Below are 19,097 nucleotides of genomic sequence, written 5' to 3'. Positions count from 1 at the left end.
AGAGTGGATTTCTTTTTCCCAAGCAATTTTCCTCTTGAGCAATAGGAGGATCAAGCTGACACAAACCACACTCTTTTCCTGGCTCTCCTCTCACCCACACAAACGCGCTGCTCAGAGCTTTAATGAGGAGTCCCAAGCCTAAGTATCAATTTAAATTAACATAAAACGCAACTGTTCCTGTTGTGCAGGGCCAACAGCCGGTCTGGAGTGGTACTCCTCCATACTGAGAAGGGTCAGGCTACTTTCAGATAAGGCCATTTTAACTGCTGGAAATGACGAGAATGATTCAGTTGCCTGAACACTTTTCATGCCACAGGAGACACCTTGCTCTCCAGGCAGGAGCAGGCTTCCCGTAGGTCCACATTTTACCCCCCGACCTGTCTCAGATACCCAGGGGCATCTGCCCCAGCACTGCTGCCCACCTTTGGGCAGCCAGATCCTCCGCTTGGACATGCTGCCTGTCCACCCTGCACGGAGGGTTTGGTTCATGGGCAGGTGTATGGTGTAAGCAGCACACTAGGTGCAGGCTGAAGCGTGGGATTCGGCTTAGAAAATGAAACCTTTTTGTGATGTACAGTAACCGCAATCAAGTGGTAGCCGTGTGTTTATCTCCAGCACGTAAAACCATTACTTCTGAAGTTGTTATCTAGCATTTCAGCTGCTCCAAGAATGCAAAGCCCTTGTAACTGTTTTTATGAGCTTCTCAGGCCATAAGAGGCTCTGAGTAACAAAGGACAACATGTTGGGGTGGATCATTTAATTAAGGAAGAGCAGGCTGCCTGCAGACGGGGCAATTCCCACACACAGAGGAGCCAGCGCTGGTGCCAAGTAGTGATGCAACATTCATGGCAAGCACCACTTCAGACCTGTCCTGGGGAATCTAAATCAAAAGCTCATGCCAAATTAATCTAATCAAGTACATATTATTATCCTGAATTGACAGCTTTAAGCAATGAGACAATTACACAAAGCAATTTTTAAATTCAGAGCAGAATCATCCTGAGAGATATCTGCCTTCATCTGTCTGAGGGCAAAAACCAGTCTCCCTTTCCCTTGGATAATACTGCAAAAGGTGAGCATAACTGTCAAGTTATGCAAACAAACATGGTAAAAAATCATGGATGGACTGAGAAAATTCTCCCGCACTGGTTTTAATGAGGAAACAGCACATGCAGTAGAATCATAGAATCATTAAGGCTGGAAATGATCTCTAGGATCATCAAGTCCAACCGTCAGCCCAACACCACCATGCCTCCTAAACCATGCCCTGAAGTGCCACATCTACATGTTTTTTGAACACCTCCAGGGATGGTGACTCCACCACCTCTCTGGGCAGCCTGTCCCAATGCCTGACCACTCCTTCAGTAAAGACATTTTTCCTAACATCCAACTAAACCTCCCCTGACACAGCTTGAGGCCATTTCCTCTCATCCTATCGTTTGTTACTTGAGAGCAGAGACCAACACCCACCTCACTACAACCTCCTTTCAAGTAGTTGTAGAGAGTGATAAGGTCTCCCCCTCAGCCTCCTCTTCTCCAGGCTAAATAACCCCAGTTCCCTCAGTCACTCCTCATAAGACCTGCTCTCCAGACCCTTCACCAGCTTCGTTGCCCTTCTCTGGGCACACTCCACCAACTCGTTGTCCTCCTCCTACTGTTGGGCCCAAAACTGAATACAGTATTCGAGGTGCAGCCTCACCAGTGCTGATTACAGGGACACGATCATTTCCATACTCCTGCTGGCCACACTGTTCCTGATACAAGCCAGCATGCTGTTGCCCTTCTTGGCCACCTGGGCACACTGATGGCTCATGTTCAGACTGCTGCTAAAAAACACCCCCAGGTCCTTTTCCACCGGGCAGCTCTCCAGCCACCCTTCCCCAGGCCTGTAGCGTTGCATGGGGCTGTTGTGACCCAAGTGCAGGACCCACCACTGAGCCTTGTTGAACCCCATACGGTTGACCTCGGCCCGTTGGTCCAGCCTGTCCAGATGCCTCTGTAAAGCCTTCCTACCCTCGAGCAGAACAACACTCCCACCCAACTTGGTGTCATCTGCAAACTTACTGAGGGTGCACTCCATCCCCTCGTCCAGACCATTGATAAAGATATTAAACATGTCTTTCATGAAGCATGTCTTACTCCTGCTACACTATGATATGCACACAAAGCTGCCCCCCATTCTAATGCATTACAGCTAGCCTAAAAAGCTTGACCAGAAATCAAAAAAAGATTTTTTTATAAAGAACTATTTAGCAAAAAATGTGAAGGTTCTCCCATAATATGGTATTTCTAATTTTCCCCAGGATATTAGCCTGAACTTTTTTATTCCTGAGGCTTTCAAGCCATCCTCAAAATGACCAAAATCAAGCAAAGCAAAAGGTATAAAAACCACTTTTTATACAAAAGACTTGGAGAACATTTTATTGCATCTTAGTTCACTGCTGTGCCTTTCTGTGTATTTTTGTAATGCACAGCCTCTTGGTTCTTGTAGGAAATGCCAGTATACAAGCATTATATAGTATTGTTGGCCCAAAAATTTTGGAGGTTCCTACTGGACAAAAGTCTCCTTATTGAGTATACATCATCAGGGTGTAGAAAAGTGATTCTGTGCATGCCAATTTTTGTATAAAATTAAATAAAATTTGGCATTGTGATTTATATTTCCAATACAGAAGCAGTTGCTTGAATAACAATTTTTCTATGTGTATACATGACATAATGATATACAAGACTCACTGCAAATGCCTCCATTCCGAGAGCTTTTATTTCCCACCAGGAACTGCTGAATATTTGCTTCCACATTAGCACAATTCAGTGTAACAATAATTATTCTGTTAGACTATTTTTTAATTATGCCTGTTGGAAAAATCCTCATCTATACAGATCCTTTGTTAACACTGTGTGATTCAGAGTCTGACCGCATGCATGCTCATTTCCCTGCCAGTGCCAATGTGGTGTAAACCCTGTTCGTTCAGTCTGCGGCATGGTAATTCAAAATCTGGGGCTGTAGGTAATGGAAATCTTTTTATGCCAGTTCTTCTACCAGCCCACACCTTTCCGGACCATGTCAACAAAAAGATGGAAAGACTGGCTTTGTGATGCCAAACACATTAACCCTTCATACATGCTTATTCCTCATCACTGGAGTTGGCAAGTGCTGCACACAGCCTCGTCGGCTAACAACCTGGTTTGGGGTGGGCAAGTGTGGGAGCGGCACCAGAGTCACAGCACACAGTTGTCTCTCTCTCCCTCACTTTATTTTGCAGGCTCTCTCTGGAGTCACCTACGTACAGACTCAAATAGCCCTATGCAAATTTTAGCTTGTACATTCTTTTGTACTTGCCTTTTTATTAATTCCTTTTTTGTGCACCTGTAGGCACCACCAGGTTTCAAGTAACGGTGTGCTGTCTGCCATATTGCCTCATACCGGGGATCCTGTGTCACTTGCAAATACTGACCACATCCCAGATTTCATCTCCACCTGTCCCCTGATCTCATCCAGACCCAGGGCCTGAAAGACACCTGGTGGAAGTGGTTGCTTCATGCAGTCTGTGGCCTTGTGCTGGCTTTGAATGTCCCCCCGGCATTGTCTCTCTGATATACAACATTAACCCAAAGTTAGAAAAATCTTGATACATGTTAGAAGCGGCATATTCACTCCCAAACAACTTCCCTTGCTATATCTTTTTATACTCAAAAGAGAGGATTTGAGACCCTATTTTCATGAACTCAACGCAGCAAGCCCTCACGTGCCCTGTGCCCCTCCCGCCTCTCCCACCTCCTCCCTGCGGGCTGGCAAGTCCACCAACGCTACCAGCTCCAGGCAGTGCTGAGTGGGGCCACTCCACTAGGTAATCTTGTTTTAATGGGCAAAAACAAGCAGTTTCTTGCCTGTTTAAAGTTCTCAGAAAATCCACTGCTTCCCCACATTACTCATGCTCAGAACTTGGTAGGTAGCTCCTTCCTAACTGAAGCCCCTTTTGTCCTTCAGGGGTGACAATGTTTTCTTTCAAAAGGCAGACCCAGTTTATTTCCCTGTTCTTTAAGCCGCTCAGCTCCTGGCCTAGATGGGGGCCACAGCTTCTGCTATGCCTCTCTCCAGCCGAAACAGCCACCACTCATTAGATTAAAGATGAAGGGTGGGTCAGAGCTTAAACTTACCCAAAGTTTGAAGCAGAGGACCTACAAGGATGAGAGAGAGTAAATGGCTAATGTTGGAAGCCTGGAATCCATCTTGCACAAATTAAACACAGAATATTACACTAGGATCCAGACCTGAACTTCCTCGTAGCTGTGGGAAGTCCTAGACAAAGTTCTTGACCCAAGTCTGTTACAGATTAATGTTAAGTGACTTTAAAATGACACATATGCAACCACAGACTCTGTGCATGCGACAGGCATTTGACTGTTTTGGTGCACTAATCACTACATGTGAACAAATGAAGTGAAAACATTCAGATTTTAGTATGCCGTGTTTAACACTTCACAGCACCTTCTCTTCAAGAATTTCAGTACTTTTTTGAGAAATAAGTGATCTAATAATGAATCTTCAAACCAGAAACTGTTCTGTATCTGATATAGAAAGGACTGTGAACCTTCCATGCAAGTAAAAGCATTATACATTTTTAGTGCTATTACAGTAATATTTGTTGAAGAAGCTCATCCCCACAGAGTTGGGACACTGACTCTTAGAAAGCATGAGCAACATCCATTCATGTTGACTTCAGCAGAAGTTGCTGATGCTTGGTCCTTGGATCAAAAAGCAGATAGACTATCACAGAAGTACTCTGGGACAGCGTGGGCTCAAATGACAGCAAGAAGGGTTATTAACTGGAAAAATTACATATCTGAAGGTTAATTTTTTAAAATTATATCAAACGTTTTAAGTTTTTTTCAATTACTATAATGCAATTCTTGAGTAATTACATATTTAAGCATGTGCTCTTGAAGAACCACAGTCACATTCCTTTTGTCTCCCTGTCTCTGGGGTGAAAAAGACCCTGTTTACATGAGCTTGCTTTTTTCTATAAAGTACTGGTAAAGATTTTCATATGAAAAGCCAATGCTTCTTATCATGCTAGGATGTGCTGGGAGGACCAGATTACAAAGTCCTAATTTCCGTACAAAAAAATTAAGGGGAGAAGAGGCATAGAAGAGAAGGCAAATGACCCAATGAGGGAGCAGATACTCACTACAGTTCACAAAAAAAAAAAAAAAAGAAGGGGGTATGGGGACGACTCAGGGTAATGGCAGTTAAAAAAATAACCACCATTTGCTTAAAAGATACTGGTCAACTCAGTAATACAAGAAGCACCATCTTCTTTATCAGTCAGGGCATTCTTTGACAAAAAAATGTCAGATTTTCACACATCATTTTGAGTTATAATTTTTGTTTCAAAGTATAAATGTTCCAGAAATCCCAAACTGTAAAAACGGTTGACATGCCCACACTTCCCAAATTGAGAGGAGGGTTGCCCTATCTAGCCCACAGTAAGAAGACTATGTCTAAAGGCATCACTGCGCCACATGGTATTAAAACCTGGCTGACATTGTAGCCTAATAATCACAGTCCATTGTGTATTTTTCTCTTTTAAAAGACAAAGGCCTTGACCACACAAAAAGGTCATGCGGATAGCATCCAGAACACGATAGTTGCGGGAAGCAAACACATCATCTGTTCAGAGGTGACCAGACAGGGGGCTTATGTATGTTTAAGGGTTCACTATGTGGCTGCTATTGGATCTATAGCTGTTGCATATTTGAGGCCAAACTTGGATTTAGAGTTTGGAACCTCTAAGGAGCACTTTAGACATTGTAAAATGGGTTGCCATGATTTCAGTGGCTTAGTTCAAAGCTGCTCCTGTAAAACAGCACCTGAGCAGCTGCTCAGCCATCTGGGCTAAGGGTCTAGAGCCAACAGAGTGGACTGTGTCTTACTTCTGGCCCTAGTTTTTTCTGGTTAAACACCCAGCTATTCCTATCATCCTCTTAGTTTTACTACTGAAGAACAATGTTATGTATACGTACTTCAGGATTGTATTAGGATCTGATCCTCTGGTAGACCAGGTCTTCTAACTTCCTCACTTTGCGGCTTTTAAAATTTTTCTCACCTGACCTGAAACTTCATAGTATTGTCCTCAGGCTAAAAGAGCCAAAGATACCTCTGCCATCTCCATTCAATAGTAAGATACCAGCTATTTTAAAAATACATACTTCCCAGTTAGACATAGAGCTTCTAGGAGAAACACAAACACTAGACAGGATTGCCTCATTTCCTGGATTCCCGGACTGTTATTTTTTTTTCTTGAGAACAAGTCTTTTCCCAGAACCACATCTTATAATGAATTAAACTAACACATAAACTGCAAAAGCTATTCATTATCACTGCCCTTATCTTGCTACACAATGAAAATCCTGTTAAACTATTTTGAACTCTTCTCTCAACAAATAAAATATGCTTATTTTAATTATTCAAAGCTGACAAAAGACAATAAGGTCACATTTTTATTTAGATAAAACACAACTAAGCTTTGGTATCTATTTCTACCACAGTCACTATAAAAATATCCTTACACCTCTTAAGGACATTCCTAATAATAAAATAGAGTCATATTTGATAACACTGTCTCCTGGCATGCTTGAAATACAGACCTAACGAAGTCTTCCCTTGCTTAGACTAATAATCCCCCCAGGACTAAGGGAACTGCTCAGTTAATGTTTGCAAGTACAGTTGCATGGTAGATACGTAAGGACTGTAGCCACCACTGACTAAAAAAGACTGCCTCTCAGACCAGGGGCTATACAAAATTTATGAGATTTCTGAGGCATTTCAGTATTAAGTCCTGGTCCAGAGTTCACTGAAGTAAATAAGATCATCTTGTTGACTCTTAATAGCCTTGACCCAGACCTAGACTGCAACTTCGCTTATTCACATTTCTTCCATAATACTGTAAAAAAAACCCACCTTTTTTCCTTCCACAGCCATATTACTGCTTTTTTTTCTATGAGGCTGAGATTGTTTTTATGCTATTCTGTTAGCTACACAGAGAGAGTTTATATGCTACTCTTTGTGGTGATTTAGTAGACCACTGAGAACTTGATTCTGTAAATACCTTATTGGGGTAGCTCCACTGAACCCTGAATGTATTCAGTTATAAGACTGACTTGCCTGGAGGATGCAACCTTCCAGCAGTACCCATCAGGTCTTTTACATAAACACTAGCATACGAAAATATTTTTCTTTTCAATATTTTCAAACACTTATTTAAACAATGTTTATTTATAACTAAGAATAGTTAAATGTTTCTTATTTTGAAATTAATGAATTGGCCCTGGCTCAAAGTCCCCAACCTTCTTGGCAAATACTGTTGCTGAGGCATGAGTGCAGACAGGGACCGGCCTCATCAGACATCACTCTTCTCAGCATGGTACGCTCCACCAGCAAAGTAATAACCCTGCCTGTCTCTGAATGCAGCTTCAAAGGCAGCACAGCCATAGACCCAACCACGTATTCAACAGCTGGACCTCATCATACTGCACAAAGCCAGTGAAACACCACCAACTTCTACAGCACCCTCATAACAAACTGTTTAGACACTTTCTCAGTTTGCCACTGGTCAGCAGGAAGTTAATCTTTTCTACAAAATATGACTCACACAGAAAATGCTCGGGGCCATGGTGCTAGAGCAGTAGATATCCTCCCCTGCAGGACTTCCTTTCCTTCCAAAGATTTTTTTCCCCTCCTGTGGGAAGAAGAATGCCAGATGGATATCTTCTGCTTGGGCAAGACCATATTGCACTGGCTCCACACCAAACCACAGTCAGAGACATGTACCAAAGATAATATTTTCAGTAAAAATTAAAACACACTGTTAGTGGGTAATACAAGAACATGTACATCTAGGAGCCATGGAGTCTGATTTAGAAATGAAGAGAATAATGCCTTGATCAATCCCAAGCAGGTAGTAGAGTTACAAACACTTGTAATACATATCAGATAGATATATATATCTATATCTCATAATGTGGCCTAAAGAGCAGAGCTTTCAGGGACAGAAATATCCCAAATACTCTTCAACGATTTCCATTGCTGACAAAGCTAGCAACATTTCCATTAAGAATGGATGCTGTCCATCAGCCTTACAATGACACTTTCACAGATCCTTGCAGCTAGTGGCTGTACTTATTTAGAAGTGCACAATATTCAGCAAAACATTTTCCATTGTGTCACAGAGTAGCTACTACACCATTTTCGTTTGTGTTTTCACAGCTTCTTCTGCTTTTGTGGTTGTGTGGGTGGACAGGCATGGGCAGTACATGCGAGTTGCAGTGAGGAAGACGTACGCGTGTGAGCGCTGGCAGAGGAAGTTGCTACGCATGCATGCTCGACTGAGACCCTTCCAACTGTGATTCCAGGAAAACCTTGCATGGCCCTGGGTGGAAAAACAGGTGTTCAGATAGTAAAATTAGTGCAAATAGGGAAACTGGACACTCTCACTGTATCCTCTCACACTTTTCATTCCAGCAAATTAAAATATGACTGAAAATCTCTGTATAGCATGCAGAGAACAAAGTAAGAGATAAGCATCTACTGAATTTTGAGTTGCCTCAGTAACGTGTGTTGTGTTGCCAATGTATTCCCGTGGTTCTCATTCCCACTACTCTCTTTTCCAACTTCCCATGCTCATGGCTGGAAGTTCTCATAAAGGGAATGGTCAAGGGAAAGGCAGGGCATTTTAACAAAACGTCATCTTACTTTTCTTGAGGATCCATGCTGGCCTCATGCACGCATGCATACATAGGTACATTTCCCTTGCCATAGTCCTGGTATTCTGAAAGCAGAGCACAATGTGGATGGCATCTGCTGTACAGATATATGTACCAACATGCAGGAGAACTGGGATTCCTTCCCTCCCTTAGAATATAATCAATGCACAACCTGGTCCATTCGAAAAGCAAAAATAAAGCAAGCTTTAAAAAAACCCAGCACTTTCTCTACAGCAGTCTTATGAGATGTAAGGGTAATGCTCCTTTCGACCAAGGATGATATATTATACCCTGAGTGCTTTTCTGGAGTACTTCAGTAAACTGAAGTTTTTTTGAGTACTTTTGGAAATGAAGTAGAACTGACTAGAATAAGGGAAATGAGCACTGCTAAGAGGAGATGTGTCAGTCCCTGAAACAGTCACTTAGAGAAGGTCCAAACATTGTTAGGCAGCTTTTTTCTCCTAACAAAACTCCCAAGGTTTTGAGAGGGAGGATGGACAAGGGACACAGCTGCGCACACATCTGCAGTCCCGTCCTTGCAGTCTCACTGCAGGCCAAACACATATGCGCATACAAACATGTACATGTGGAGAAAGAGGAATGCACATTTCCATGCCTCGGCTGAGGTGTAGCAGGAGCAGTCAGTATGTTAATCCTATTTGTTGCAGAATGGCAGACTTAGATCCTGCTAATATAAACATATTTAAAGAGAAGAATAAAAGGGATTACAACTCCTCATTCACACTAGGGAGAAGCAAGTCTTTCCAAATGCTGTAGAAAACTAAGCCTGTAATCTTTTAAATATTTGAAACAGGATCTTAAAGCATCTGATGCAAGTTGCCTTTCAGCAACCCCAGACCTCAAAGGCTGAATGACTGCACAGCACTTCTAATAATGAAATAAATATTTGTCTTTACAAGGGCAATATTTCCTTGTTTCCACTTAGAGCTCACTTTATGAACCAGCACACTTAAAAAAAACTTCCTGTACAGCCAAGAATATTTCAAATGTATGTACTTAAGGCCTTATTCCAAAATTATCTACTGGTGAAGACAGCAAATTATTTGTTTTTTTTTAAAAAAATAATAAAACTGGAAACCACAACAAGTACAACTGTAGCAGGATTTCTTTTCTGAGGCATAGTATAAACGTAAAGATGATGGAGGAAGGCATGAACTCTAGTCCATCTTTCTTTTCTTCTCACAAGATCAGTTCCCACAAAGTTTAACTTGAAGCTTAATTTGGGTTTATTTATGCGAGTCATCTGGTCTCAGAAATGGGTTTACCAGGGTTTTGTATGTCTGCCTGCCTGCCTTTCTGTTCTTCTTTTTACATTTTCCACTAAGATTTTGGGAAGATCCAGTCTGTTAACATCAGTGCAATTAAGACAGCATTTTCAATGACTTGCTAAGAAGAGACAGAAGTGTTCATAGGCTTAAAATTCATTCGATATGTAGCTCCTCTGATGGAGCAGAGGTAAAGAACCTGATTCTACACATTTAAAGCCCAGAAGCCTTTTTATTCATTGTAGACTTTGAATTTTGTTTCCACCATTAGTCGCAATGCTGTGCAGGTGAAGAAGAGTAGGCCATGTCAATAATTCATCAAACTGCGGAAAAGCAAGAAACATAATGAAAGGTCAATGTTCACAAGCAACAGAAACGTACTTTAGAGCAATGCTGTGGCACAAAGGCTATCAAATGGCTGGCTAAGGGACAGTAGAGAGGAGGTAGCCAGTCTAACAAGGCTCTTCACTCCAGCGCAGAAATGAGAAGGGAAGCCAAAGACTGGAAGCGAATCCAGGCCACTGTCAAGGGAAAGTGAGGAAGAAGTTGTTAAGAGTAAGAACTATGAGCTCTGGGAATGAACCACCCACTAACATAAAACACCACGTGGAACTGCTTCTCTTGGGGATTGTAGGTTAAACTTGGAGGTCTTTCTGGAGGCAATGCTCTAGTCAAGCATTTGCTGGAGAGCTCAGGGCTGTTAGACTCTGGTGGCTCACAGGAGTCAAAATAGCAGGTTTAATGATTCTTTTGGCCTCTGCAAAGTCACTGTGTCAAATACAGATCCTTAACAGAACAGGGGATAAGTGGGGTACCTGTGGCGGCAAATATGCCAGAGTCTCCCAGCTGCTGTTGCCTCTGTTACTGCCTTTGGGATCAGAATGACAGTGTCTGAAGGGAGCCTGGGTAGAAGTGGCGGGTAAGTATGTCAGCCAGCTAGGGGCCAGCCAGCTTTCTTATCATTCTGATGCAGCATGTTTAGAAAGCAAATTCGGGTTTTTTTCCTTTGTTCTTTGCAGCAAAGGGAGTCTTGTGGCTGAAACCAGCTGCCCCAGGATCTGTGGTTAACAACAGGTCCCAGAAGTGCAGTGGGGAAGCTGAAAGGCTGGAGCCAGGTGGCAGGGCCAGGGGGACTGTAGCCAGCACTGTCCTGAACAGGGTCCCCTCAACTGTCACAAAGTCAGGGATCAATGTTTGCTTTGCAGTGCTGGCTGTGCAGCACAACCACCCAACTGTTAGTATGTTGGCTCTTTGCCTCTTACCGCTGGCAAGCTTATATACCCCACGTTCCTGCGTTGCCCAAAACAGCGTCGTCCCACCCTCCTCTGGAATCAGGCTCTAGTACAGCTCATGACCAGGTTTGGACAGAGTCCCCAGCCTCAGAGCTGCTCATACCTGGAGATGGCCATGGTGGCCCCTGAGGGCTCACGCTGGCTCCTAGAGCTTTTGGAGAGTGCAGCCCTCTGCAGAAGTCCATGGCCTTGCTCCCCTGCCTGTCTCTGCTCAGCGTGTGGCCAAGGGTACTGGCGCGGCTGTCCCCCTACAGTTTGGCCGAATGAGAAAGTTACTCTGGGGAAAGCTGTTGGATGACCTTATGGTGCACCAGCTGCTTGGCAAGAATTGCCTGGGAGTGTGCTGTCACGTGACAAAGTTCATCTCCTTTTCACTGCTTTCTGGAGGATTTCAGGGAAGTAGCATGAGAATGGGCAGTGTTCACAGAACAGCTAATACCCTGCCAGTTCACATCCTGCTTTACCCCAGGAAAAATTACTTCTGTGTCATTAAAGACAAAAACTTCATCTTAAATATCATCAAATTATGTCAGATCATTACTTCTTTTAACAGAAAAGAGCACAGTCTTCAAAATTTCTCCTTCGGAAATTAAAGTCAGGAGGAATTATCTCTGAGATTTGTCTAGACAAAGATCACACTATTGCCTTGACCCATAATGGGAGCACTTATCAGATCTCTTTGATGTAGACCTTCTTTTCCAAATCTCTTTCTTTTTTACTCTTTCTTTCTCTCTCATTTTTTTCTACTAAACCTCCACTACTAAGAAATATATCAGATGACCTCAACAAGAAAAATAAAGTTGCAGTCAATAAGCTGAAAAACAAAACTGAGAAATAGAGTCACTTCTCTCAATCTGAGCTGTAACTTGTATAGCAACGTACATTGCTCCACCAAAGCCTGCCTACATTATATCATACCAACATCAGTGGTAGGAAAAGGACAAAGAGACCATATCGCAATATTAGCTAGAGGCGAGTGCAAGAAAAAAAGAAGTGGTTAGGAGAGTTAGAAATAAAACATTGCAAAATACTGCATATATGCCAACGATGGTGCAAAAAAGTTCAGCACTGGGGGCCAAAGGAAGATCACAGAATCACAGAATCACAGGCTGGAAGGGACCTCAGGGATCATCTAGTCCAACCTTTCTAGGAAGAGCACAGTCTAGACAAGATGGCCCAGCACCCTGGCCAGCCGACTCTTGAAGTGTCCAATGTGGCCGAGTCAACCACTTCCCTGGGGAGATTATTCCAGTGGTTGACTGTCCTCACTGTGAAAAATTTTCCTCTGGTGTCCAATCGGAATCTCCCCAAGAGCAACTTGTGTCCATTCCCCCTTGTCCTCATCAGCTGATGAGCCATACAGTGTTGCTTCTTGTTTACTTTCTGGGGCCAGCCCTGCCCTGGTGTGAATAGAAGAAGGAGGGCTGCACAACCATGGCTGCATTTCATGGCAAAACAATGCACACAAGACTAGACAGTATTCCCACCTGTACTCATTAGAAGACTGACAACTAACAGCATGCCTCTAAATGTAACATTATTCAATGTATTATACCAATTATGGAATCAGTCTTAATGTCCTGACCGCTACATCTCCTAAAAGACGGGGCTTTTAGGGGAATTCAGCCAAACCACTCATCAGTCCTACAACCACATTTTCAAAAGCCCATATGCCACACTACACTGTATCTACTGTTTGTATTGTAAGTGGTATCAGAGGGAATCTTCTGAGTCATTTAAGGGTCAGAACAGCTTTTTACAATAAAATGGAACTACAGTTCTCATGAAATCTGCTCCTAGTAGTAGTACCATTTTTGATCAAAAAATTCAATAAACAACATAAGACACATAGATTTCAGTTCCTGTTCCTCACTCTACTTGGCACCCGTATCACATCCTGTTGTGTTACACGGTTTCATATCTGACTGTGCTATGAGGAGAAATAAACCTTTTTCTAAATTTTCTCATTCTACAGACAACATTAAAAGGTTATTTTAGGTATGTGACGGGCATTGTTTTGGTCTGGACACTAACGTATCCAGGAATACAGTTGTGTTTTTCTTCAAGGAGGAATATTTTCACATCACAGGTTATTTTCCAAAATTTGCTAGATTCTTTAGTTCATGGCAATAGCTTATAGCAGGACAAATGCATGTTTGCTTTCTACTGCAGTATTAAGAATATTGTTTACTATGCCGGTTGTTTTTAAAATTGCTTTCTATATGGTCTGTTTAGACTGTCAGTTTGGAACATCGTATCAATATCCAAACCCATACTTAATATGTTTCATTTTCTCAAATCAGAGCTTTAACAATGTAATACTGACATAATCAAAAACATAAGCAAGCTACAGTTAGATCTATAAAATGACCGATAACATTTTTCTTCTAATCTGCTTCTTAAAATTCTTGATGTCCAGTGAGATATTAAAAAAATCTTTAATTTGTACAACAAATACCGGTACGGCATTTTATACTTATGTCCATATAGTAAATTTTTCTCTTGAGCTTTTACATTAGTATATTTGCATTTGAAAATACCTCACCTGTTCAGCGATTGCCAAGATGGCTCTTAAGCATTTTCTCTGAACATTTCATTAGCTCTCTTCCCAGAAGATCATGATGATCACAAACAAAGGGAGCTCTTAATTGTATGACATTGTATGAATCTAATTTTATTACAGTTCAGGAAGACTGAGGTTTGAAGTTAGTTTTGGTAGGTCCTATATACCGTAATATTTTCATTCGAACAAGAGATCAGTCGCTTTATGCATCATGAACTCCCTCTTCACACTCTCTGGAGAGAGTTTGTCAGTCATTGGCATTCAGGCTTAGCCGTGATAGATTTTTTTAAATGCTCAGAGGATTTCCAATGTGCTGTGTGTTACATGGGGTAAGAAATGGTATGCTGAAGTTGTCCTGGAAACCAACGTCTTCCTTTTGGAGATGGAAAACCTAGCTGGGTGGTCTCAGACAAACCTGCTCCTTCTCTTCCTTAGCTAAAGGCATCTGCATCCGACTTCACTCTGAATTTGTTCTTCAGCTGTGCCCACTGTCTTACCGTTCTTATGGCTAATGTATTAAATGTTGGCAAAAGAAAATAATCCTTCTCCAGAAGGTATTTCGCACTCCAAAACGTGTGAACTCCATTTCCACAACAGTTTCTTCGATGCATTATCTGGTGTTCTTAACAAATGAGCTTTTGCCCCTTGTGATCAAAACAAAGCACATCTGGCAGAAATTAAGCTGAGTAAAGGAGCAGAGGGCAATTCAGACAGCAAGAGCACTCTTTTGCTTGGATCACTAACAACACAGGAGATTCACACAGGACAATGTAGGAGAGGCTTAAGAGACATTTTCAGCAATTACATACTGTTCTCAATGCTTGCTTTTTTTTTTTCAACACACACAGTGAGCAGGTAAAAGTATTGCCAGGTTATTCTCTTGCTTTTCTTACAACAACAGGAAATCAACTATCTCATTATGTACGACTAATAAAGAACTGTGAATACCAGTGCTCCTTGCTAACAACATAATTAAATATATCATAGTCCTTCCCTTCTCTGGGCATAAATAAACTGGTTGCCATTGCTGCCACGGACACAGAGCACGTCTTGCCTGAAACTAGTATTTTACAGTGCTAGAAGTGTCCTCTTATGCGTGGGGTGGTCTTGAAATTTGGGTGTTAAAAGTGATCTTTTTGGCCAATGCCCTGAGTGCCTAGGGCAACAACAAAATGCAAGACAGAGAGCAAACAGACAGCCTATTGTATTCTCTTAGTTCATTCAGTTCTGTCAAGTGTATTTTTTAGCCGTTCTTTTCCATAGCATCAGGCCAAGCTTACCACCTCAGAGAGTCTTCTCAGAATCATGAAACATTTCATTTGGAATCACATGTTTTCTCTCATTTCGTCACCCGTCTGTTCTCAGCAGTCAGCTTTGCTGCTTTACTCCAGATGTCTCCAGCAGTCAAAGAAACTATTTGCTGTTGTGCAAGCTGTCCTCCCCTCAACCTCTATTTTTAAGAGGCAATGTCTCTCTTCCACTTGCGACTTCTGCTAGCTTCTCTGTAGATGGAGAAAAAGGGTTGGAAAAGTGTTGTAAAATTGTTCACGTCTCATACCTTCTTTTGCTGTTTACCCATACGTAAAATTGCACAAGTGGCCAGAGCTACTGTGATTTTTCTCTTGACTTTTTTCTCAATTGCAAGTCATACTTTACTAGCTTTAGTGTCATGCACTGAAATCTCCATAGTGCAAACGCCAGAGATTTGTGGAGAGCATTCCATGAGGATTTGGTATATTTCAAATGATAAGGCACAGTCATACATTTACTGATGGAAGAACAAGAAGGCCACGTCAACCCTGTTCCATTTGAGTATGATTTTGCTCATCTGGCATCAGTATGCTCAAAATGGACTGTTCTTCTACAGCAGTAGTGATCTGCTGCTTGAAGTGTTACTTCTTAACGTTTTCCAAGAAGAAAGGAGGATTATGATCCATAGGGCAGTGTTCACTCCATTTTGTAAGGTTATTTATGATTGCTCTACCACTTTACATTATTTGGATTATGCCTTTTGCCTCCTTTTTCTCATATCAGAACAGCTTACTTGCTCTGTGACTCCGTTTAGTCTTTCTATTAATTTCTGCTCCTTCTTCTGCTATATCTTCTGTGTAGGTGACATATAAAAAGGCAAACAAATTCCTTTTTAGTCATTTAGTTAGGTCTTAAGTGCACCAGCCAAACATGACAGAGAACATACAAGCACCATAACCCATACCCATGTTCGGTAGGCAGGCTGTAGTACTTCCACTTGATTGCTTTCCTTTGAAGATTAATGACCAGAATTCGGGTTTTTTTCTTCCACTGCAATCTCATTTGCAGGTATTTTCTACCCTTTTAATTACGCTCTGATATGTGATGCACCAGCAGGCTTCTCTGCTTGTGACCCTTTCCTAGCAATCATCTCATGTACTGGTAGCACCACAGTCATGGAGTTTGATAAGATTTTTGGTAGAGAACCTGTACACTAAAAACATTATTAGGAAATACATGCTATGTATTTCCTAATATTAGGAAGCGTTAGCTAATTTTTACATAGTCTTCCACCATTTACATTTTTATGGTGATGATTTTAAAGCTTTCTCTCCCAGAATTTATTTGCTGAAAAGATATATTCCATGGTCCTGTAGACTGGCATTTCTATTGTACCTGAATTTAGCACTGATTTCTCCTCTCACAGTGGATGAATACTGTCAAACCAACGCCAGTGCGGCTGTCGCTGTTAATAGCAGGGTACTACCTATTGTCTCTGACTTAATATGAAGACAAATTAGGCTTGAGATCAGCTGTTGGTTTTCCAAATACTTCTTCTGGTCCTGTGAAAATACCTGCAGATTTTTATTTTTCTGTATTCTGGGGTAAGCCCCCCAAACCTAGTATATGTAATATCACTTCAAGGTTTTTCTAGTTAAAGTTATTCTTGAGGTGCATGCAGTGCATGAGCAGGATTGTTTTGCTCATCTAGACAACGTATCTGTTTAAAACATGGTACATGAAAGTTTGAGTTGTCCCTACTCTAGTCCCTACTCCTGTTTAATATGTTTTCTTTAACCGTGTCTCCATCGTCTGCTGCAAACTTGCTGTACCTTCATCACACATTTGTCTCTTAAGTTTGGATGTTAACTTATTACCTCCTGTTTTGTCTTGGTGTGTTTGTGCATGAAGGGGAGGAGTTCAGTTTGGTTTCGTCACTGTGTCATTTTGCCTGCTGCTAGTGACACAGGCATCTGCTTTTCAAATAGCTGACATGCTCTAGCCACCCAAAAAAAAACTTTTCAGCATTCAGTTATCCTCTGCTACTAATTTTATGTGCATTTCTTTCATGGCTGTCCTACTCCAAAAATGGTCCAAGACCTCCACATCACATACAGTCATGTCACGCATTTTTCAGTTCTCCTCAAAGGTGTTCTGTTTGTCTGAGATTTTCTTTTCTTCTGTACGTGTAGAGAGAGGTATGTGTCTGTTTCAGGAAGTCTAGTCAGTCTCTCTGGATTCTTAATACTTGCATTAACGAGCTTGCCACTGAAGGTGTGTGTTTTGCAGTTACACCTGTTCTTTTTGCGTGATACCCATTTGAAAACAATCAGCTCTCTAGCTCTCTGGTATGTAGATCACTTCTCTGTCTCACAGCCTAGAAAAATTAGAGTATTTCCTCCTTTTTTTCCTCCCCATTCTTCCCAATGTTTCTAGTTTCAAACTCCATAGGCAATACATTTGTTACGTACAAGCCATAGGAGTTAGTTTCTTCTTCTGTCAGCCTTAAATGCCTTAATTTGTTTGCATCAAGTGGTGCAGACACACATAAGAGAGGAAAATTTAACTGTCAACAATGAGGTTTTTTAACAAATACTCTACTTCAGGAGCTCAGCTGTCTCTGCTTCTCTACCACACTGAGACGCACACATGCACACAGGAGGAGGGACCAAATGGATCATCTTTGAGCCAATTCTATGTCTGAAATGGAGAGTGCAGCAGCTACCCAAGAATGCACCTATGTACTACAACGGGAAGCAGTTTTGCACTTTAACAACCACAAATATCTTGATTTTCTGAAGACAAGATCCATCTTTCCTATCATAAGCACTGTAATTTTAGAAACCCAACCAGACAGTTTTGCATGTGATTTGCCTTGTGACTATCCTATATTGTAGCTTTTTTAACAACAACAACAAAAAATACATTTTTGCATTACTAAAACTAGACCTTGGGAAATGATGACAACAGCTGATAAAAGTTCCCAGTGTTCTTTGATAAGAAGGAAGTCTTATCATAACTTTCAGAGCCATAGGGAAGCAGCAGTAGTAACTTTGAACCACACCTTAGAGTAGCTTTGATCTATAATTTTGAAGCTGGCCCTTCTTTGAGGTGGAGGTTACACCAGGTAACTTCCAGACGTGCCTGCATTTTTCTACAGGTATGTGGTAGTAGGGGTGAGGAGCCACATCTTTGATGAAAACTTTTCACCCAGGCTTTTCAAACATCCTTGCCTGTTATCTTTCATCTTATCTTTGATGCGATACTTGTAGGGGAAAGATCATATAACTTAGATCTGCATTTTGACCCTAAGCCAAATACCCCGACTTACTGTTAGTAAGTGACGTATTACAAATCTGTATTTAAAAGGATAAAAATATACTGCTATTCAGTGTAATCAGAAGGATCCACATCAGCTGCAATGGAGGATCTCCTTTTTTGGTTGAGTGGAAAGAGCACTCCCCAAGGAGCATCTTGCATCTAATGGCAGTGATTTAGCAGTAAGAGCCTACTTTTATTAACTGCAGGGGTGTTCAGTGTGTACCATAGGAATAGAGTCACTGGGAGAAGAATATCCTTGTATTTCAAGTATTGTAGGGGCAATTTAGGACCTGCCTAAGGCTGGAACTTAGTAAGACACCATTTGGAAGGGAAACAGAAGCCAAAGTTGCCTTATAGATTAAAAACTCACTTGCGATTTCAGGCAACGCAGATTCAAAAGCCTAGTGCAGGCAGAGAAGAGGTTTGCCAGAGAAGAGGTTTGGAAAGAGGCCTTGGCAAATTCCAAAGAGTCTCCTAGCTACGGAGACACATTTGCCTTTCTTCCTTCTTCTGAAATACCTTTCTCCCAAAACTGGCACACATGCGCAGTAACAGGCTGTTCTAATTCATCATGTATGAAGAGAACATGATAGAAACCATCACAAAGAACATCAGAAG

General features: G+C 41.7%; 1 long non-coding RNA gene across 1 annotated transcript in view; it reads right to left on the bottom strand.

Annotated features, from left to right (window-relative positions):
• The window catches only part of LOC135317119 (uncharacterized), a 185,933-nt gene that overhangs the window by 146,533 nt on the left and 20,303 nt on the right, over nt 1–19,097 (bottom strand). The window contains exons 2-4 of the long non-coding RNA XR_010376236.1: nt 11,448–11,592; nt 10,434–10,573; nt 7,656–8,432 (exon numbers count right to left, since the gene is read on the bottom strand). This is a non-coding gene — a long non-coding RNA (uncharacterized LOC135317119). The remainder of the gene's footprint in view (nt 1–7,655; nt 8,433–10,433; nt 10,574–11,447; nt 11,593–19,097) is intronic.

Source organism: Phalacrocorax carbo, chromosome 1 (genome assembly GCF_963921805.1).
Source record: "Phalacrocorax carbo chromosome 1, bPhaCar2.1, whole genome shotgun sequence".
NCBI classification, from domain to species: Eukaryota; Metazoa; Chordata; class Aves; order Suliformes; family Phalacrocoracidae; genus Phalacrocorax; species Phalacrocorax carbo.
Note: the sequence above shows the minus strand (reverse complement) of the source record. Positions and strands in the feature narration are given on the sequence as shown.